The following is a 23,505-nucleotide window of genomic DNA, read 5'->3' on the forward strand; positions in this document are numbered from 1 at the left end:
CGTTTACAGATCACTAGCTAGTTTTCTAGTTCTGGGTCGTGGAATAGGCGGTACATTCAAAAGTGAATCTTGGTCTAGAGATTCGATTCGGACAAGTCACGCGAAGTGTAAACATGCTTCCGCCGGCCAAGTGGAGTGCAATCTTATTCTTGCAATCGTTTCCTTTTGGAGAACAAGAGGCAATGTAGTTTGTCCAATTCTCATACGGGAGAATCTGCTTGGAAATGTAACGTGGGAATGAAAAGTGATTTGGTAATTATAGTTTAACGAATTTTATAAATATTTGAAGCTTAAAAACAACTACATTTTTATTTTTATTTTTAAGAGGAAAATATTTGGGAAACACGAGTCAATATTGAGGATTATTGTTGTGTAAATATAAGAAAATATTGAGGATTATTGTTATATAAATATTGCCAATCCATCGATTAAAAACTCATACTATTATAATAATACATTCATGAATCACCTTCGCCAACAAGATTAATTTATTCTACGAATTTTTAAACATTATTCACAATTTTCAAAAATGCAGCTTTCAACTCAGCAATCGAATGCTAATTTATCTAGAAATTTTTATACGCGCCGATGTTAGCGTGGATCATCGAAAAGAAAATTCGATGGACGAATCTTCGTTCTCTGGTCTGCCAATCAGTTTATATTAAATTTACGTAACACCATGAATATTAAAACCGACAAACATTCGTTCTTGCGAAGAAACATCTTCGATCATGAACCATAAATCACCGTTGGAACAACTCAAAGTAGATATAAATGTTCACTATCCTCGATCATCTTCATATATTCAGGTACTTTCTCCATATATACGTACAATTTTTTTCTTTTTTTTTTAATTAATCCCAACATAATTCAATCAATCGTAGAAAATTAATCGGCAAAAAAAAAGAATTCCATCCAACGAATTGTGTCGGTTAGGAAGAGGAAATATATTTGGAACTTGCAAAGCAACCCAAAGGGATAGAGGCTTCAAGCTGATAGAGCATGGTTGTTAAGAGTACCGCCGATCTCCATTAATATTGATATCATCGAAAGGGGGTATGCTCAGAGGACAGCCCTTCTCGACGACTTTCCCGATTTTGAAAAGAGTCGGCCAGTGGCGTACCGAATCGAAGCGAGGAGAGCACAACCTTCTCTGGTCTCGACACATTCGTGCACACCGAATAACCGTGCGCTAACAATCACAATCGCCACCAGTGGCGAGTAGTCCCCAGTCCCTGGGTCGTTTCCCCACCTTCTACTTTTGCTACCAACGTCGACGGGTATCGTCTACCGCAGTTAGACCGAGTCCGCTCGCGCATTCGCATTAATTTCCAATCCGCGGTGTGCGCGCTCTCTCTGGCCGGCCTTTCCTCTCCGTTTCGATCGTCGGTCCTCGAAACGGTCTTTCGAGAAGCGGGATCTCTCGGGTCTTGGCGATTTCCGACCACGCGACCGTTATCCGTTACCCGTATTCTAACGGGGCGAATTAACGAAAAACGGTGTCGTCGACGGAAAGAGATGCCCGTGGATTCGAGCACCGCGAAAAAATCCCGTACAAAAGGAGAAGGAAACGTCTGACAACCGTAACTCTTAATTCTTCCGAAATTTTTTTTTTCGTCGGCTATTCTCTTTCGTTCTATTTTTTTCAATTCAATTCTAGTAGTAAAAGATCTTCTTCTTGTGAAAGAAAGAGTCGAAGGAGAGCAAGGAAGAAAAACAGATTGGTCGTGTCAAAGGATATTTTTATATCGCGTAAGGACACTATTCGCGGAGATCGAGAATATATCGGTTGTATTGGATCGACAGCGAAAGTGCACGTCTTCCGTACGTGCATGGGGTACAGTGCACTTGTGCCAGATACCAACCACGAGACCATTACTTTCCGCGGGAAAAAACGCTGAAAAACCGAAGAAAAAGAATCATGTGATTTGTCGAGTTATAATATTATTTTTGTCACTTAGTTTGATGTTTTATTTTAACGAGATTGTGTGCGTATGTGTTAGATGGATAACTGTTTGGTAGATAGAGATACGAACAAATTCGATCTTTCTGTCCTTGTCTGTAGAAATCGATTTCGTGTTTCCAGTTTCAAGATACCGGTCGATGAAAACGGTTAATAAAAAACTTGAAAGATAAACGCTTTATTGCCTTATAGAATTCGCGGGATTTATTTTAACATCAGGAAGAGGCTATTTCATAGTCGTCGCTAAACATTATTCGGAATGACGATAAAACGAGACAGGTTTTGGTCTTGTTATAGTGAATTTGTCTTGTTTTAGTTTTTTCTATAGGTTTTCTTGTGGATTAAATGAATAATTATAATAGTATAATGTTAAATTAAGTTGTTATCATTAATTTTATTATTCGAAGTAATTTTATTATTTTAAGATATGTAAAAAATTTAATTGTTTGATAATTCTTTTTTTAAATGATATTCACAATGATTTAATTAATGCTAACCTCAACAATTAGTCTCACTTGTAATATGAAAACTATTTATTGTAGTTTATAAAAACGCAAAGAATTGAAAATATATTATTTTTAACAATACGAATTATGTAAACAAAATATTTATTTTTCATAAAATTATCGAATGAAAAAGCTATTGATAATCCATTTAACGAACAATTCATATTTCTATATAATATAACAATATTTAAATATTATAAATTAACAAATTCATCGATACTGTCCTGTTTGAATATTAATGCGAATAACTGTAAAACAAAAAATCTCAACTCTCTTATACCACGACTTAATACCAATAAGCCTCGATCGATTTTCACTTTATAACCTCTTTCATTTCAATCGTCCGCGTTTTGTTTACCGACGAGTTCTCGAACGCTCGTAAAATCGACAGCTACCTGTGCGGCATAACGAGCTATAAGAGGGCAGTCAGCTGCGAATCTTCACGCGTGACGCATGTTTCTTTCGGTTTTTCAGTATACGACTTTTATTTTTGTTTTATGTCGCATACATAATCGGATAAACAAATTTTTAAGACAAAAAATTATTGAATTTGAATCAAAAAATGTATTTTTGTTTAAGCTTTCATTATTCTTTAAAAATTAATCTGTTTTTCCATTTTCATTCGTGAACATAAATAAATACGAAGAGAGAGGAACGTCGAAGAAGCCAGCAGTGTGTTGATGTGCAGTGATCACGAAATTGGTGCGCAACAGAATCACTCTGAAAGTAAAGTCTTTTGAAGAAGCGGATCGAAACAAGGTTTAAATATAAAATTTGATCTTAACGGCATCAATACGTGAGTTGAATCGGTGAAACGCTTTATTCTTTCCTCGTCGTGATGACACTGAGGATCTCGACAATGGAAACATGAGGACTCTAGAAGATCGTGCATTCGATCGACGCAGCTCCAATCCTGTCGACCATAAATGACGTAAGTTTTGAATGAATTTTTTTTTGATTTTTCGACAAAATACTTTGACAGATTATTGCACAGAATATTGTGGTCATTCATGAATTTTCATATTTATTTTATGTTTGTTTAATTCTGATATAAACAGAAAAAGTTTATGAAATTTATAAAAGAATGAAAGAATGAAAGAATGAAAGAATAATATAAGATAAATTTGGATTTTATTTAATTAAAATATTTTTGAATGTTATAAATGTTAACTGCATATTAATTTAAATTTAAGATTCAAAATTAATAATGTTTATTTTCGATTAAATCATATTGTATTTTAATGTCTATGATTATACAGATTTTTCTATTAAAATTTAACTTTTTTCTCAAATTAAAAATTTTTCTACCATTTTTTTTTCAAAGTAATCTTTTTTTCAAATATTATTACTATATATTACTACATCGAATGAATGAATTTTGAACTTGAATCGAATTCATAATACTCGAATATTTTCAACAGATCATCAAAAAATCTCTAATAATAGTTATTTTATCAAGGCAAAAAATATGATATGATATAATAATATAATACAAACGAAAGCAATTTAATTAATTTTTTTCTGACCTTGCGCACGTAAATTTTTAGCTTATGATAGATTATATATCAAATCATGATAATATTTATGCATATTCAAAACGAAATAAGATATAATGAAACATCAGTGAAAAAAATCTGTTAGAATTATTAATTTTTGAACAAACGCAAAATTTCGATTCATCAAATATAATATTATTAATTATAATTTTAATTCGAACATTTTATTTCATTTTTGTTTCGTAAAAACTGCTACGAACTATTAAAATAAAATTATTGAAGTGTAATAACACACAAATGTAAGAATTAAGTTTTAATACATTTTTTCAATTTTCATTAAAAGACTTACGAGTAACAAAATCTTGGAGCAAACTATCGGTAGAATCAAAATTCTGTAATAAAAGTTTGATATAATTTACTATGGTATTTATAACTTCTTTTATGTTCAGTTTTCAATTATTGATTCATTCTAGTAGACTATTATTTTTTTCAATTCATTATTAGTTTCTTCAATTTACATTTTATTTAGTTTAGTTTATCTATTTTTATCTTTTTTTTACATTATAAATATAAACATTCAATTTATTTTTGAAATTTATGAAATACATCCAAACTATTAGTTTGTTCAGAATCATATTGCATTAAGAAAACGAGTTTTCAATTCAACGAATAAATAATTAAAGAAAACAAAAAGGAATAATAACTTAATATCAATGGTAAATGTCTTCATAGATATTAAATGATTATTCATTTATGAATTTTATTGAAATCCTAAACAAGTAATGAATGAATTTTTGTCTCAATTACAATCCTAATTGTTAAGCTAATCATTATAGTAAAACTGAAACATGATTACATATTTCTAATTTATAATATATGCTATTTCTCATTTACTTATTTATGTCAGTAATTATAAAAGTGATTTTAAAATTGAGATTTGAAAAGATTTTATTATTTATATTTATTATTTATTTATATTATGTATTGTATAATTACGAAAACTTTTTTGAGAAATAAAAAAATTAAAATATATTTGCTTTTATATATATATATATATGTAAATATAAAAATTGAATAACTTAACCTATTATCTAATGCTGTAATTAATACTATGATTTCTTATACGAGCATATAGAATTTCTATTGCGCATGCGTAATCTAGTTATCTTTTGAAGTTAATTCGGAATGTTATACTTTTCGTTTCAGTCTTTTTTTTTTATGTAAATTTTTACAAAAAAAGTAAAAATAAAAAATGTAACAATTTAGTTGTTTTGTTTCATTTATTGCTTAAAAAAGTAATACATGAGATGAATATAAAGAAAAGATATGTAATGAGAAAGTGAGAATGACGATAGTTTTAGGTTAAGTATGAAATAATTATGTAAATATATGAATAAATATAAGAAAAATGAAATCGCAGTTTTTCCTGATCTAGATGATGCTATTGTTGAGATTCTAAACTTAGTCAATAAATTTTTTCGTACAAATATGCTGACTTTTGATTTATATTTAATTCGGTTTTTAATAACACAATTTCGTGCTACTTTTTTTTCAATGAAGTTCTACATTCGCGGCCCAGTTTCTTTTCATTTCTTTTTCTTAATTGTACACTTCATTTTCAACGAATTAAATATGCTAGAAATTCAGTTATTGTTTTTAGTATTAACGAGAATGTTTATTAAACTGTCTGATTTGAATGAAATATTATGTTTTTTAAAAACGCAATTTATGCACGTCTTGATTTTATATCATGAGCACGAAATTTGCGATTAAATCTTTTTTTTATTACTTTTCGTTTTTTTATTATTTAGGATAAATAAATATCAATTCTTTCAAAATCTCCTATACTATTTTTTATATTATAAAATAGTTTTATCAAAATTTCTTGAATCAGTAGTTTTATTAAAAAAATTTGATTTTAAATTTTAAATTTAACTTTCATTGCTTACGTTATGTTAATATTATTAGAATTATATTAGAATTTAGATTTCATTTTAACGAAGAATTAGGTATTTAAAAATTTTATTTAAAATGTAAAATTTTTTATTTAAAATGCAAAATATGAAATTTCATTTCTATTTAAGGAAATAGCGAAATTCAAATTCATCTTTTTTAAAAGATCAAGATTCTAACCTAAAATAAATATAGTTGCTTTTTTAACTTTTTAAAAGAAATAATATATTGTCAAGAGTAATGCACTTGCTCTTGTCCACATATCATTAGCATATTTTTTTTTTTTGAACATAATGCGGGCCTAACTTCAGTTTATACAAATAATTCTTCCTTGTTAGAAAATTGTAATGATCATTGTCATCAAATACAACTTGCATGTAACTTAAAACTCGATTCTAAGAACACGATTCATTTTTGCTGAAACAAGGTCTTATGTTAGATATATAATAAAATGATATTCTCAGATAAAACGATATTAAATTTTGCAATATTCACATAGAAAAATTTATGCAAGTATTCCAATCAAATATTATATTTATTTTTTCAAAAAAATATTATTAACGAAATTATTAATATTAATTATATATATTAATATTAATTCTTCATTTTAAATAATTAACATTAATTCAAAAGTTATATATAATTCAAAGACACATGTCTTATTTATTTTCGAAATAGTTATTAGTTTGATAAAATAAAGAGGTTAATGGTTTCCTTTTTACTGATATACATTTTTTTTTATGTTGCATGGAAAAATGATTTAAACTATACTTGATAACACGATTCAGAACTATTCCTCACAATACAAATCGCTGATTGAAAATGAAAATTATTAACATCAAATTAAAAAAATGATGAAGCAATTCAGATTAAAAAATGTTTTTTTAAAACAATTTTCTACAGAAATTACATTACTTACGATTAAATAATACAAAGGAAGGAATACAAATTCAAAAAGTAGAAACTATTAATTTTTTTATAATTTTTTTTATAATATTCCTCAAATAAAAGACAATTCTTTATCATTTTAACTTTACTCTAACCTTTCAAAATTTTATTATTATATCAAAAGAAGTAAAAATTCCATAAAAATTCTAACAAGCAAAAGAAAGCAAAATCTAACCTAAACAATTCAAAAAAATTTATTTAATTACAATTCACGATTTATTAGTCACCAACAAAATAACGAGAAATAATAGTAAAAAATATTTTCTGCCCTAATGATAGTTCATATATTTTTGCTTTAATTGTTAAATGTCGACTTCGTGCATAAACCGCTGGTCCATTGACAGCCAGCCACTTTCATTTCTCTATTCTCCGGCACAATCCTCATACTAGTTACACTTTCCTTCGTGGTCGGTGAAACAGCTAGCGTGGATAGATCGAAACTCTCGTTTTCAATATCTCCGGCTGCCTCGTATGCACGCACCGTAACGGGCAAATCGTGGTCTGCGCGATTGTATAACGCGGACATGCGCGAGCTTATATGGTTCACCATGCTTTTGCATCTATTCGTAGAGGGCACTAAAGTAGTTCTAATTAAACGATCGTATCTATTTGTAAGAGGGCAACTTTTGTGCGTTTTCAACGTCATTATATAGTTTTAAACAATGTATTGAGTTTTGAACAATTATGTTGTCATCTAAGTGAGAGTAATATGTATATAATAGTATGTAGAGAAATTGATTGTAAGTAGTGCACGCATATCGAATGCATATTTATTATAATTTTTACGATACAAGATGGCGAAAAATAGTTTCGTTTATTCTTTCATAGATATAATGTAAAAAATGAAACTAAAAATACTGTCAGTTTAAAAAAATTTAAATGATTTTATTAGTTTATAAATAAATATAAATAGATGTTTTTTTAAAAAAGAAAAAATGAAAAATAAAAAGTGAAAAAAATAAATTTATTTAATGAAGAAATAAAATTATTTAATTTTTAATTATTAGTTTCAAGAAATGAAAATTAAAAATGAAAAATAAGAAAGATAGATTTAAAAATTAAATTATTTTGATTTAAATATTTGATTTGAATTTAAAAAATAAATGGAATGAAGATAGAAATATATAGATACATACATCAGAATTATTTTATATCTATGTTTTTCTTCAGACGCAAAAAGAGGACTTAACGTAGAAAAATGAGAGAAAAAAGAGATATAGGTTTAGATTTTATTTTTTGGTGAAGTTTAAAAAAATTTTCTTATATAAAAAATAGGAGACATGGTTTTCGATTTTAGTCAAATTTAAATTTTCGTTTTTTATAGAAAAATAAATATAACTATCACATAATTTAAAATCTTTGTTACATTATTAGTTTAAAATTATATTATTAGTTTAAAATTCTCAAAATATAACAAATTTTAAAAATTTCGACAAATAAAAAATAAAAAAACAAAAATCAAGTATTGCTGTCGTTTTATTTATGATTATTTTAAATTTTCATTTGGTTCTTAGTAAAAAAATAAAAAAATTGAAGGAATATAATAGATAAAAAGTGGAAGAAATGATGGATAAATAATGACAATTTTAGTTTTAATTGTTGATTGCATGTCAGCTTATTAAGAACGAAGATATAATATGATTAATTAATATGAAAGCATTGAATGAACATAAATATAATGAACATGTTTGATTAATTATTAATTGAAATTAATAATTGTTATTATTAATAGGTCAATTTATATGAATGTCTGTGCAAAGACAAAACATTTACATATATCACTTCATTTCATATCAAATTCGAAAATTCGTATGTATTTTTTGTTAATGTATTAAAAAAAAAATTATTCTATCTTTGTTTTTGATAACAATTTTTATATATTAAATTTATTAAAATCATATATTATTTCAAAATTTTTAAAATATTTTTTATTTCTTTTAAAATATTTAACTATTTACAAATATATTTTCTGTATACCAAAATTATTTTCAATTCTAGGTATGAAAAGATTACAATTGAGTTAGTCTCAAATTTTCAAATCTTCTATGACATAAAGAAGAGATGAAAAGAACGTAAGAATTCTAATTAAGCCAACTCTACGTCAGAACTCTGAAGAAGTTATATGATAGAACTCGTACTCTTAACCACTTAAGACAAATTAGTATAATCAACGGTTCTGAAAGGTGTCTTCCTCTACTGTGAACATAGTGAAAGAACACTTAAAGAATATATAGAATGGTGTATATATATATATATTAAAATATTAAAAAAGTCGAAAGAAACGAACGAAATAGATTCAACGGTAATGTAAAATTTTTTTAATTTTTAGTTTAATTTAGAACAAACAAAATTTGAAATATACATATATCTAAGTAATAATATTATAATATTAAAATTTTTTCAGAATTTTTCAAGATTTGGAACATTGAAAAAAATTGGAATGGACATTTAATCTAAATATAAGATTATGTTTATAATAATTGGGTATTACATATTCACAGAGAAGTTGACTTCCGCTTATTTGCTCAAATGTTCGATTTAATTTCTTCACGGCTTTCACGTGTGGGCAAAACTGTTACTAATTGTGCGGAAATATTCACAGTTGGTTTCCTTCCGTCTGCTGTTCGTTTGGTTTCCTTGATCACGATCCACGGTTATGGAATTTTATTAATACAATTTTCTATCGTTGTAACAATCGTTTTTTCAATTCATGGCAAAGTTGTTCCTATCATAGGGGCGCTTTCACGCTTGGAGAAAACCAACCTTTCGATAAGTATTCACCATGAATAGTTTTATGTGCAAAGTAGGCCGTTGCTCGATCGTTTTCTCGTGATTTAAAGCATTGTCGAATTTTTGAATCGTTATAGAATTATATTCGATTTGAATAGAGTATAATATTCTTTTCGAAGAAATTTAATTTTGAATATTAGACTGATTTTTAAAAGATTTATAATATTATAAATATTTTAATTATAATTAGGAATAATAATTAAAAACTTTTTGTTGGAATTGTCTATATTTTTAAAAATATTAAGTTAAGAAAGGTTTTTTCATGAATCTTAAATTGTATAAATTTTTTTCCCTCAATTGGTGAAAATCCATATCAAATCATTCTATCAAAGAAAGTATTTTCATTGTATCGATATTGAATAGTTGAAGTTGTTCCATCAAATGGAAAGTAAAACTGTGAAATTATATTTGCCTCGAACAGACAGTTCATTTATATAACAGGTCGCATGTCTATTAACTTACGCTTATTATTAAATAGAATCACCTTTTCGTGACTTGAAATGCCATTAAACCTTCCACTCTCATCTCTGATATTTTCAGCGAAAAAACTATTCGTATTTCGAGTTTGTTTCTTATTTATGTAATATATCATACTCTAAGTTATACTTATTGTTATACTCGATTTTTTTATCTTTTCTTCCAATCTAAATGTTATTTTCAAAAGTATCAATCAAAACTTTTTCTTCAAAAAAACCATTTTATTAATTGCATTCATACAATTTCTTTTTTTAAATTTTAGGTTTTTTATATCTCGAAGCATTCTGTAATATTCCAATTTTAAAAAATGATCTCAAAGTGCTCTGTATTAAATTCCATTCGTGATGTTACGTGTTGAAATTTAGATTATCTTAGAGCAATTTTCATCTATATGTTCTGAATATTTAAAATTATTTATTTATACATGGAATGCATTCAAAGATGTTTGAAATTCCAATAACTCGTTCAGTAAAGTTCGAATCATCTGTTCTTGAGTAGATTACACAATCCGGTTATGCTCCAAGGAGCATTTTGTCCAGTAACTTTCTTTTGTCTTTTAGATTTATGTATATAATAATGAATAAGGATTGGTTTATTTATTAGAGGAACAGAAATTATTTATTATGAGGAATAGAAAATTATTAAAATTATATGAATCTGATAATATAGCTGATATTTTAATGTTCACAAAAATAGGCAATGGAATATAATACAATTATAAAATTGTTTAAAATTAACATTTACGAATTCACAAAGATTGATTCACAAACATTCCAAGATGAGAAAAGTTACTATAATTAAAAATCTGAAAACTTTGAATATTAGAATCAAAAGAATTTCTGAAAATTCTATAGAAATCTAAGAAATAGAAAAGTAGGAAATGATAAAGAGCATTTCAATCAAGATTTCAATATATCATGATACAGGAAATCAGATACTCCAAGAATGTGTTTAGGATCCTCTAAGTTATTGCATATTGTTTCAAATTTGAGATCTTTCAAGATTTTAAATTTATGAGATCAAATATTTTTTAAAATTCAAAAATGTTTGATTACTAAATTTCTTAGAATTTAAGAACTTTTGATTCTAAATAAGAAGCTTCTTATGATTCAAAAATTATGACCAAATTTATGAGACAAAAAAATTTCTTAAAGTTCAACAGTTTTTGATCTCAATTTGATCTAAGATTTTCTTTCTATCTTTAATTTTTATAAATTATTATTTACAATTGAATTTTTTTTAATCAAATCCGATATTGAAATCATTTAATCATTTTCAAAATGATTCGATATTCGATCATTGTTTTCATCTAATTAATATAATCGGTAACTAAATCGTACAACCAGTAACACTTCGAATCCACACGATTCATTTATATAACCCGGGGCAACTGGTTTATTAAGTTAGCACGCGTCGTTATACTCGTTCGTCAGATTACAATCGCTCCATCTCGTTCTTAGGCCATACAAAAAAGAGAAACTACGAAAGCCGCGGAAGCGAATTATTACACTTGGTAAGCGAACGGGTCACGGTTACAGTATTACAGTCGGCCATTCTCCAAACAGACAAATCTTTGATTTCGATTGTTATTCCTTGACAAGTCGAATGAAACTATTCCTCAACGTCGAATTGTTCGAATAATTTCTTAGAGAAATTTCCATTTAAGAATTTGAATTTATTTGGATAACTTTGGATAACGATTTTATACTATCTATGAAAATCGAAAATCGATGGAAATTGAAAATTATTTACAATTAGTTCATATTCATGGTGTAACTTTGACTGGTCCAAATCAGCTGTTTAAATGATTGCAAAAGTGAATCGCCAATTTCTCGCTAGTTGAAAGTCCTTTCTCGTGAGCTATAATTGCGACGACTCTCGCCATGTTTAATCGACAGTACGCGGAGAGAGGAGAAGCGTACGGTTACTTGAAAGTATTTGAAATGTCACGGGCGACGACCTGGCATTAAAACGATTTTCGTATCATCTTGCTCCATGGAATCGGAAAATTTGATATACGTTTTAGATTCAATTAGGCTATGTATATTATCCGTCAAAAGTTTTTTTTTCTTTTTTATAAGAAATTTTTGACTAGTTTTATTCATTTAAAATTAGTATCATTTAAAATTAGTATCAAATTAGATCTAGATAAAGAATTCACTTACTTTACTAAAAAAATTTTGTAAGAATTTTTTGAGGAAATGAAATTTTAATCTAACTTTTTTTTTTTGATATTTTTATTAATGATATTTTATTTCTTTTTGATATTAAATCCTCTGCTAAATTTTTTTTTATTAAATTGAATAAATATTAATTAATTTGATAGATTTTTTATTAAGAAATTTTCTGAATTCTAATCTAATTTTTTTAAAATTATTTCATCATATAAAACAAATTAATTTTTTATTGCTAAAGTTATATTATACTATATTATATATTTTTGTGAATAATATAATTTTAAATTATAATTAAATTCATAAAGATTGACTTCATACAGTCAGAATGCATTCAGTCTTATCTTTTAGTTAAACAGGCAATTTTTTAAAAAAGTTAACTAGTTATACATTGATTAAAAATAATATTATATATCAAATATTTATTGAAAAACATTATATATTCACATTACATTATACATTCATACATTTATCTTTTTTTAAATTAATTTAATTTTGTTTTTAATTGGAACTTTTTATTTCAAATTCAAAAATTTAATATAATAAATTAGATTATATGATAATATTAAAACATTAAGATGATCTATTTTACAAATGATCTAAAAAATTTTAAAAAACCTGTATTATGTCAATATGTTAACAAATTTCATTAATTTTACCAATTAACAATGAAAATAGAAAGTAGAGTTCAATTGAACTTCACTGAAACAATGTGTCAGGGTCATGAGATGACACGTACAAGTTGTAAAACATACGATATAACGGTTTCATAGTGTGCTGTGATTAAAAATACAACGAATCGACAGTTTACGAGTTACATAGGTCCCGCTGGCTAGTTGTGATCGATAGAAAAGAAAAAAATTTACTTTCAATCGCACGCAACATTGAGCTCTCCCTCACGTGGAGTTCCACGTGAACGTAGGTGGCCTCTCGATAGAATGCTGCACTCTCTGAAACGACTCGAATAACAATTAGGATATCTAAGAGGAAAAAATAAAATGCATTGCTTCTTATTTACATACATTGATATATTTTTTCAAAATTTTTAATATTATTGATAATAATAATATGATAAGGAAAAGATTTTTTAAAAAGACAATATTAAAAAATTTCATTATTTCATTCTTTTCATTATTTGTTACAATATAATAAAAATTATAAATATATAATAAAAATTTAAATAATAATCAAATTTTTCACATAATTGGTTTTTTAGAATCTTTTAATGTAATTTTTCCATACAATATATAATTAGTGTATATGAAAATGTCAATTGTTAATTATTATAATGTATTAAAATTCACATTAATATAGAAATAAATATAGATCAAATGGCAAGATAAAAATTACTATCACAAACTGGTACAGACTAAAAGAATTAGACATGTTCTATAAAATCGTTAACGATATCAAGATTATTCTTATTTCCTAAGAGTAAATCATAATTCATATTAATCAATACAAGATCATTTAAAATTATACTTAATCTGATCATTTACAATTACGTTTAGATCATTCACAATTACGTATACTTCTGTCTATAGCTCTCTCGATACGTCAGCAATTTTAAAATATACTTATTAAATGAAACTAACGTTTGTGACTAATCGCTTCTATTATAGAGTATCGATTTAAATTACAATAACATAACGGGTCTTATCTCTAGTAAGATATTCATTTTGATTATAGTTAGGAAATAGTTAAAAATATTAAACTTTTTAATTTCTTTTTTTTAAATATGAATTATCATAAATAAATTTTTTAGAATTTCATTTTCGTTTTTATCATTCTTATTTTTTTATTTTTATTTCTTAAATTTTAAAATTTAAAAAAAAAAAAGTTTCTTGTATTCATTATTAATTATTTAAATAATTATAATAATTTTGTTAGATTATAAAATCAATAAAATTTCAGATTTTGAATAAAAACAATAAGATTTCAGAGAAACAATATTAGAGTTCTTAACCTTAAATTTTTATAAATTTATCTGATTTCTTTATAGTATCATTAGATATCTCAATTCAGGCCATTCGATTTTCCTAAAAACAACAAAAAATATCTATCTAAAAATTAGAAATTACTAGATTACTTGAAGAAATAATTTTTTTAAAATGTGTCGTAAGATCTTACTATCTTATGCAATGATCAATGGAGTTACCGAGATCTCTTTCTCTGTTTATCGGTGTTACGAATTTCTTTTCGAGGAAACGACTGATCACCGCAATCAACCGCAACTGCTATATTTTTTTATGCGAATGCAATTCCCATTAACGAATGACTTAGTTCGGTGACCTGTAATAGGTCTATGGTTGATTAGTGAACACCTATCAACGTATAGGTTAGGTTTTTCCCAATGCAGACATATACTAAGTAGGCACACTTACGCAATATCTTCTCGATCTCCTCTGACTGCATTTTCGTACTATCTACCCATCAAGAGCTCCCAATAGAGGTCCAACGAAACCGCTTTAACCAACCATGAGCTATCTTTATTAGGCTGTTAACCAGACGTAGCTGTCTCGGCTCCTGTCGAAGGAAATGCTTGGTTGGAGTTTAGTTTCACGTTTATATTACTGCTACTTTTGTCAAGGCTTCGAAGACTAATTGGAAATAGCTTGTCAAGGATTCTATGTTTAATAGAAGATCGTTTAATGGATTAGATAAAGATTTTTTGTATTGGTATAATAAAATAATAGATACTATTTTGTTTATAGATATTGAGACATCTGTTAGTTATACATAAAATATGACAATAGATTAATTGTGGTAAAAATTAATTGATTATTTAGATGATTTGAATATAACGTTAAATGAAGATATTTATTTTTAATTTTTGGATATAAATATAACCTTTTTAAAATCATTGATAAAAAGTAAAAATCCAACTAACGAAATCTAACCTCAAACATTTAACCATTAAAACCTCAACCTACTTATCACCTGCATTGCCATAAGAATACCAACGACCACAAATGTCTGAGATCAAATAACTATGATTATGATGATCTACGATTATCATCGATCTCCAAGAATAAAAAAGATGATCGAGGACAATCCCACTGAAAGAACGATCACGATTAACAATGAGGTGTCGATAGATCGAACGCATAAAAACGATCTTAAATACTGCCAGAGGGCGCGCGATGACGTTATGTCTTCGATGACAACGAACGTCGAGGACGAAGGAGACAGAGAGAAGTGAAGTACATCGCAGAGTTGTACCCAAGTCAGTCTGTGTAAAGCTGTAACGCGCTGATACGGTGAAAGCTGATATTTTGTAACACTCCTGCCATTCCGTTCCGTTCCATTCCATTCCATGGTATTGCCCGGTGCAGCCGTTCGCTTGCCCGCTCGTTCGCCTCTCGAACGGCCCGATCGTCTCGCGTAATCGAATGCGAGAACCCAGTGCCGGCAGCACAATGATAGGCGCACCCAGAATACATTTTTCTCTTTATTCGCATCTACGTTCCGCGAGATCCTCGTTTCTTGGTAGATATATTAAATTTAGATTGATACTCTCGATGTAGATTAAAGATAGGTTAAGAAGCCAATTATATATTATGATTATTTTTTAAAATGATATTTTGATTTTTCTAGGGATTTTTTTCTAATATTAAGAAGTATATAATTTCATTTAAAAAAATTTAGTTGAGTTTTACAAGTTTTCTATATTTTCATTTACGAAGAAATTAATAACATCAAAATATAACCTCTTTAAAATCATTCAACTTTTATCTGAAACATTTTTACTACGAAAAAAAAATAATGACGTAGATCAAAATGGTAATACCAGGTAAGATATTCTATATAATTCGTTTATTCTCGATGTATTTTCATCATCATTTAACGTTTTCATCATACTTTTATGAGTTTTGTAGATTTACGATGTTTTGTAACACGAGCGCATATATTGTGCGTGTTGTTCTCCGAAGTAACGTTTGGATTTTGATTTCTTTGGGGTTTGTTTTCACGAAGAGCGTTTCGAATGTATTATTTACTACCTTAGCTTCTGTGGTTTTGTAAGATTCAATGTGAAAGGCACTCTATACGATAATTATTCCTTAGGATGGCGTCTTAGAAGCTACTTTGTAGCTTCTGTAATTTTGTTTTGTGTGAAAGGTAATTCTGCGTATTATGTGATGATCATTTTCAAAAATGTCTTCAAAGATACTTATTTTGCTGTTTCTATAAACTTGGCTTTCTATATTAAAAAGAATGCTATTATGTGATTTTTTATTATATATTACTATCTGCAATGTAGAACTTTAAGTTTTATAATAATAATTTTCAACCGATGTGTCATGATATCACAAGAGTATACCAATTATAAATTATTTACTAAACATAAAAAGATTTATTAATATTTGTTAGTATTTATAAATGATGTTGAAAAATGTGATTCATAGATAAGATCAATTTGTCAATTAAAAATTGTTATTGGTTATGAAATCTTATTATTCTTATCGATATTAATTAGATTAAAATGTTCTGTTCTTTGTTTAATATTATAAATATTTTTATATTTTAAGATATTTTTAAAGTATTTTTTCACAAAAAATTTTTATTCTAAATTAAATAAAATATTTAGAAATATTTAAAAATAATACTTAACCGGATATCTAACTTCCTTATTATTTATTTATAAAATTTTATTACCATTCATCTTTTTTCCATTTTGTAAATAGAAACTCTTTAATAAGTATCGTTTAATAATAGAAAATTTTATATAATAATAGTAACAACTTAGTACAATTCTATGTGATTCTATGTGAAAGGCAACGTTGCGTATTACGCGATGAATGTCCTCCAGGGTGGCCACTTCTGTCATTCTGTGTGATTCCGTGTGAATCGTACACGGAATACGGGAACTTGTTTTCACGGCCACGATAAATCTAACCTCGAAATCGTGTCGAGTTATTTAGGACGAGAGACACATCTTTAATTTTATAAGGTAATTCTTGAATAAGATAGCATTTGAATTTTTTTTTTTAAATTACGTTGATTTTATTAAAGATTTGATTGATATGAATATATTCGATAGAAAGGAAACTTCAATTCGTATACAAACTAAATCATTCATATAAAAGAAGCACGTTTTCCTTTTGTTAGTTATAATTTTTATTCACTTTATGATTTTTAATTAAATTAATAATTTTGCTTTTTCGATTCGATTTACGATTTCGATCAATTTTCTTATAAAATATTTTATGATAATTTTTTTTTCAATTTTTATATTTTGTAGAATATATTAATAATTCGAAACTTTAATTAATTAAATGCTTGATAAAATTTTGTATACATAAATATACGTAATTTACTTAAATAGAGTTCTGCTATAAATATTTCTAAAAAGATCGTAACGGATTATATATATTGGAATTCGAAAATTAATTTAAATAGAAATAACGTTTCATTCAAAATGAATGTTTAATTTTTGATTCCATTCGAAAAAAAAGAAGATATAAAAAAAAATAACAATATTTTAAAAATGTTAATTTTCATTTGAATTTTGTCCGTTATATACTGTAATATTTGGAAGATAATTAAAATGTTAAATTAAATTTTGAATATTTTTTCAATTATATACACTAACAACTAAAAGTTTGGAATCACTAATGTATTTCCTAGAATTCAAAAATTTAAGAAAAGTTAAGTTAGGATATTATAGCACAAAAAATCTTTTCTCTTTAATATAAATGGAAGATAAAGAATCTTCAAGAATATTATCGATTCTGGACAAAGAAATTTTATAAGTAAATCTGAGAATGAAGTTTTGTGATTCTTCGAGCGACTGGGATCTTGATCTACAGTCCAGTTAGTAATGCATAGAGAATTTTGATAAGTCTTGGTTAATTTGCATTGACTAACCGTTTATTGTTCGTTCAAATATTATTTGACGCTCTTCAATGTTTAGCTACGATGATATTGTTGATATAAATCATGTTCCAAAGTACAGTTTATGTGTTTCAATGATGGGGAAAACATGTAGCAATTTATACTGAAGTAAATTCATCATAAAGAACTGGTTTTAGTATGTTTTATAAGAAAGACAAAAAAATTTTTTGTTATTTCAAAATCAATAGAACCTTCCTTTTTTCTTTGAAATATTTATTTTTTATTAAATAAAAATCTTAAATAAAAATAATTATATGTTATATTACTAAGTAAAACTAATATTCTTATAATATTTTTAAATTAATTTATATTTAGAATAGAAAATATTTTAACAAAAACAAGTAATTATGCTTCTTTTTTTAATATGAAAATAGAAGAAAAAGTTAGAAGAGTTTATTTTTAATTTTATATTTTTTATTACAAATTTTATATCTAATGATTAAAAGCCAATTAAATAATTAAAATAATTCTATAAATAATAATAAATCTTTCTAAATTCTTTTTTTCTATTTTCATTTCAAATAAAATATTTGAGATGACATAATACATGAAATATGATCAAGCTCATACGTCCACGTTTTCAATACGACACCCCTGCAAAACAATGTCTCAATTGACGTTATATTATTCCTCGTAGCGTAACGTCATTTGTGTTCAATTATCATGCCCGTCTAGAGTGAAAACAACTTTGAACATTTTCCACGTGCAATTTACACGAGAAACAATTTAGCATTCAAAAGTCGAATGCAGATCGATCGATTCAATAGTCATACATGTTTTAAATATTCAGTATCGGAAAATGTGTGTAACCTTGACACGAGGAAGCTTGAAGAAGGCAATCGCTTCAGTAAAAATGCGTTTTGTATGCTGTTTGCATATATATCTGCTTCGAATGATTGTTTAGTTTTATCTTTTGGTTCTAGATAGAAAAAATTAATTTATTTAAAAAATAATCGATTCAAATTTCATTGTTCATAAAATTTTCCAGAAATTGTTTGTTATTTATTTTTTTAATCTTTAATCCTAGTTTATTTTTATTTTAAATTCTTTTAGAATATTTTTTTAAATTTGTAAACTATCTATTCTGGTCTACTTATCTTTTTTAATGAGCAAAACGATGCTCATTATTTTAATATGGCTGAATAATATAGCTAAAATTTATTAACTATTAGAATTCAGAGTTTAGAATCTATTATAATTCATTAGAATATTTTAACATTCATAGATTATTAGGATTACTAATCTCATATACAAAATTCAAAAATCTGCTTCGTTGTGTTATAAATTTTTTTACGAAATATATACTCCAAATACTATTAAATAATTCTATTTCTCATCTGTCAAATACCATATTTCAATCAATTTCTAAAAGATTTATAACCATAACATAAGAAAATTCAGCCATATTGGAATAACAAGTATTGTTTCGTTCATTACTCAGTATTCAAGCTTCGCTGATTTATTTATTTTAGTTACATTATGGTTACATAACACGGTCATTGCTCGTGCTAAGGAATGCCAGGATCTTTCGATTTCTTTCGTTAATTGCATGACAGAAAGCTGTGTAATCTGCCCACGATGGGCAAGACTCTTTCCTTGATATCATTACATAAACCTTTCTTTTATCTTTTTTTCGATCCCAACTGTGAAAATCGATTCACTCGTACGAATCGAATCGCGCAATTCAATCGACAAAACCTTGGACGCGTTTACAGCGCCACCACTTATATTCGAGAGAGCGTATCCTCGAGAGTGAAAGATTATTTCAAACTATAGTGTGAAAAACTCGTTAATTTAACCAAGCGGAAATTGCTTCAGAAATTTGACACAAAGCTTCGATGGATAGCTATCCGGTGAACTGAATCAATAAAAAGAATAATTTGGTATTTTCCACATTGCTTAATACATGAAGTTAACTTTCCGATGGGCGATTCCGGTGTTCGAACCTAACTTTCTTAATTGCAACGCAGGTAATTGATAGATATCATATGGTCGAGTACATTTCCGGAATGATCAACGTAAACGCTTGTACAATGTGTTTAATGCATATTTTAGGATCGTGGGAATCAATTCTTGAGATTAATCTTGAGTAAAGTATATATGTTGAGCTTGTTTGAATTCGATGGAAATGAGATTCGATTTTCGGAAATGTCGAATTCGGGATTTAAATGTCAAGTGATTAGTGGATTAGTTAAGATATTTAGATTGATTTCGAGAAATATGTTTTAGTTTAATACTTTTAGTTATATATTGTTTATTTTATGTTATTACAGCTATTACTTATATATAAATATATATAGATTATCTATATATTTAAAACTTTTTTTGAACTTTCATAAATGCATTGTTATCTCTTGATGGACGACAATATCCAATATAATATAAATATAATATAAAGAATAAATTCAAACATATAAAAATAATATTATTTTAGTATTTACATTGTTTTTTGATAAACAATTTAAAAATAATCAAAAAGAAAAAAATAAGTCCTAAAATATATTAATAGAAATTCATTAGAAATAAATAAGTATTAAATAAAATTTTTTTCTATACAATTTGAATAAATTTGGTTTTTCTTATAATACATTTATTGATTATTATTGATTATTATGAATTACAAAAAATTTATCTGTTCACCACCTATTTCACTATCTGTAAGTATTTAATAACAGAATTAATTCATGATTGCAGTCCATGTCATAATTTGTTAGAAGTGTTTGGTTAAATGATTTCTCACTATTATATAGACTTTGCCAACTAACAGATACCAATTAGCAGGATGCAAATTATTTCGACGAAAATACGCAATACGATATTCATTTATTCATGATGCACTATCCACAGAATTTTTGAAATTCTAAGTTTTATTTCACACAGCGTTCAAGGTATCCATTATCAACTTATACATTTTAAATACCAGCATTATTAAAGTAAATTTGATATAAAATATTATACAAAAGATGTTAAGTTTTAAAGATAAGATAATTATTTTTATGATATAATTACTGTGAATAATTATTTTTTATATTTATTTTTAATATAATTATTAGTAAATATTTTTTTTATAAGAATATTTTTTTCTGTAAAACAAATAATGATTCTAACAATTTTCAACAATATTTTTATCAATTTAAGAGGATTTTTATGAAAAAAAAAAATAAAATAATATATACTTTCAGGTTATAATATTATAACGGCTGAATTACGGCTTATACTTGGTAGCTCTTACAGCTATTACTTTTAAAACCGCTATCCTTGACCAGAAGTTCCACATTTACATTATGCAGCTTTCAATTGCCACGTCCGGTCAAAGGATCCGTAAACAGTTGAAAACTGGATTTAAAGAAGGTTGTAAACGACATAATAAAAACTATATCATAAACTCTTTCATTGTTTCTCATAATATAAAATTCTTTTAAGAGTAAAACTATCGAAATTGATAAAGTAACAAATTTCAAATCTTTTATAATTACTAAAATTAATTTTAATTATTTTTGAGGTAAGAAATAATTAGATGATAGATGATTAAATATAAGATATTTTATTTCAGATTAAAAAATTAATCATAAATAAAAAATATAATTTAAATTTCATTAATTTAATATTTTTTAAAATACAGAAAAAGAAAGAAAAATCTTATTTTTTAATCAAAAATAAATCAAATATTATAATAAGAAAACAAGAAGAGGATAAGAATCTCTAGGATTGATTCACGGAAGTTTGTCACGCGCCTTTTTTTCGAATTTATCATTCGTTCCTTGACAATCTCTTCCTCTTCAACCCTTCTAAGAGCTCATTGGATTTTTCAGCGATCGTGTGCATACGTAGCAAACTCACGTTTTGATTCACGTTACCGGCCAGACAGATATCCATCTTGGATCCTCGACACAATTCGGCGGCGGAACACGTCCTTCATTTCGTTTCATTTCACGTTCCACGCGGCAAAGAACGACGGGCACGAACAGGCGGCATAAGATAAAGTCGTTTTCACGCTCCTTCAGTTTTGGATTTGTTCGATTCGCCGTGGATCCTGGGTTTACGCCGGTTGAATACAGGTCAAGGTTGAAAATCGCTGCATATATACAAGACCGGTTACAAACGTGTACTTTCAGGATAATAAGTCGTGGTGGTTGATAAAGATATAAGTGAAACGTGCTCAGAAAAATGATGGAAAAGATAATGAAAATTATTTTAAGAATATAAATGAAATAATGCATTTTTTGTTACAGTAAATTTTGAAATTGTAATGAAATTATAATTAATTTATATAATGATAATAATGAAATTTTTAAGTAAATCCTATGTATTAGAGATTTTGAGATTAATGCAAGATTATTGGATTATATCTTTAATATTACTCATATTATAAAAATGAGAAGATAATATCAAATGGCAGGTTAAAATTATCAGAAGATTTTGAAAAAAATCTATAATTTATTAGTAATGTTATATAAATTATTATATATTGTCTTAGCTTTGAATTGAATTTTTCAAGATTTTTTATTTATTATTCTTTTTATTAAAATTAAACGAATTATAAAAGAAGAAAGCATCGATTAAAATATTATAATAAAATAATCTAAGAAAAAGATAAAAAAAAAATGATTAGTAAAATCATAATTAAGTAGAATTTTGAAATAAGGAAATATTCCTTTCTCTATTAAATAATTAAGTAAATTCTATGTACTTTTCTATCATCTCTTGATACTATATTTCATATAGCTTATTATAGGTAGATGTTATATTCTCCCATTACAATGTCATCATTTGCATTCATATTGTCTCTTGGACGACAAACGAAAAGAAACTCGCATATAGTAGTTATTCTACAGGCATGTTGTACGTTTCACAATTCTATTTTAACTATAATTTATCTTCAAATTAATAATTATTAACAAGACAATGCTATTTTCATGTTAATATAAGAGTTTGCACATACATCATTCAATTATGCATCCTATTTATAATCAATTCAAATTAATACAATTCATAATAATTGCATTTACAAATGTTTTCAAATAATTTAATTTTCTAAATTTTTTTCTTTTAGTGTTTGAAAAATTAAAAAAAATTTACATATTTTATTAGTTTTTTATTTCTCAAAAAATTAAAAAGATAATATTTATATTTATATAATTTCCATTATAAATATAATTTTCTTTTTTTTGGGAAGGAAGAGATAATTAGCTATTCTTAAAATTTGTATAACGAAAACTGGAATTTAGAAACTTATAGAATCAAAAAATTGAGTTCAGAAAAATTTAATGTAAAAAAAAATTAATTAATCTAGAAATCATTTA

General features: G+C 26.3%; 1 protein-coding gene and 2 long non-coding RNA genes across 6 annotated transcripts in view; 2 read left to right on the top strand and 1 right to left on the bottom strand.

The window, feature by feature from the left end:
* LOC116184919 overlaps window positions 1-892 on the top strand; it is a 1,805-nt gene extending 913 nt beyond the window's left edge. The window contains exon 2 of the long non-coding RNA XR_004149584.1: window positions 10-892. This is a non-coding gene — a long non-coding RNA (uncharacterized LOC116184919). The remainder of the gene's footprint in view (window positions 1-9) is intronic.
* A 385-nt stretch (window positions 893-1,277) lies between these two features.
* The window catches only part of LOC102674777 (A disintegrin and metalloproteinase with thrombospondin motifs 8), a 66,139-nt gene continuing 43,911 nt past the window's right edge, over window positions 1,278-23,505 (top strand). Inside the window, exons 1-3 of one of the 3 annotated variants that reach the window (XM_006610410.2) lie at window positions 1,661-1,752; window positions 3,116-3,228; window positions 3,319-3,400. The gene's annotated coding sequence lies outside the window, so the exon portion shown is untranslated. Of the gene's footprint in view, window positions 1,584-1,660; window positions 1,753-3,115; window positions 3,401-23,505 lie in introns of those variants that run through there. The other 2 variants (XM_006610409.2, XM_006610412.2) reach the window with 2 other exon arrangements.
* The window catches only part of LOC102675354, a 44,150-nt gene continuing 34,950 nt past the window's right edge, over window positions 14,306-23,505 (bottom strand). Inside the window, exons 2-4 of one of the 2 annotated variants that reach the window (XR_004149591.1) lie at window positions 14,692-14,833; window positions 14,438-14,599; window positions 14,306-14,346 (exon numbers count right to left, since the gene is read on the bottom strand). This is a non-coding gene — a long non-coding RNA (uncharacterized LOC102675354). Of the gene's footprint in view, window positions 14,367-14,437; window positions 14,600-14,691; window positions 14,834-23,505 lie in introns of both variants that reach the window. The other variant, XR_004149592.1, reaches the window with a different exon arrangement.

Source organism: Apis dorsata, unplaced genomic scaffold, assembly GCF_000469605.1.
Source record: "Apis dorsata unplaced genomic scaffold, Apis dorsata 1.3 scaffold_74, whole genome shotgun sequence".
NCBI lineage: Eukaryota > Metazoa > Arthropoda > Insecta > Hymenoptera > Apidae > Apis > Apis dorsata.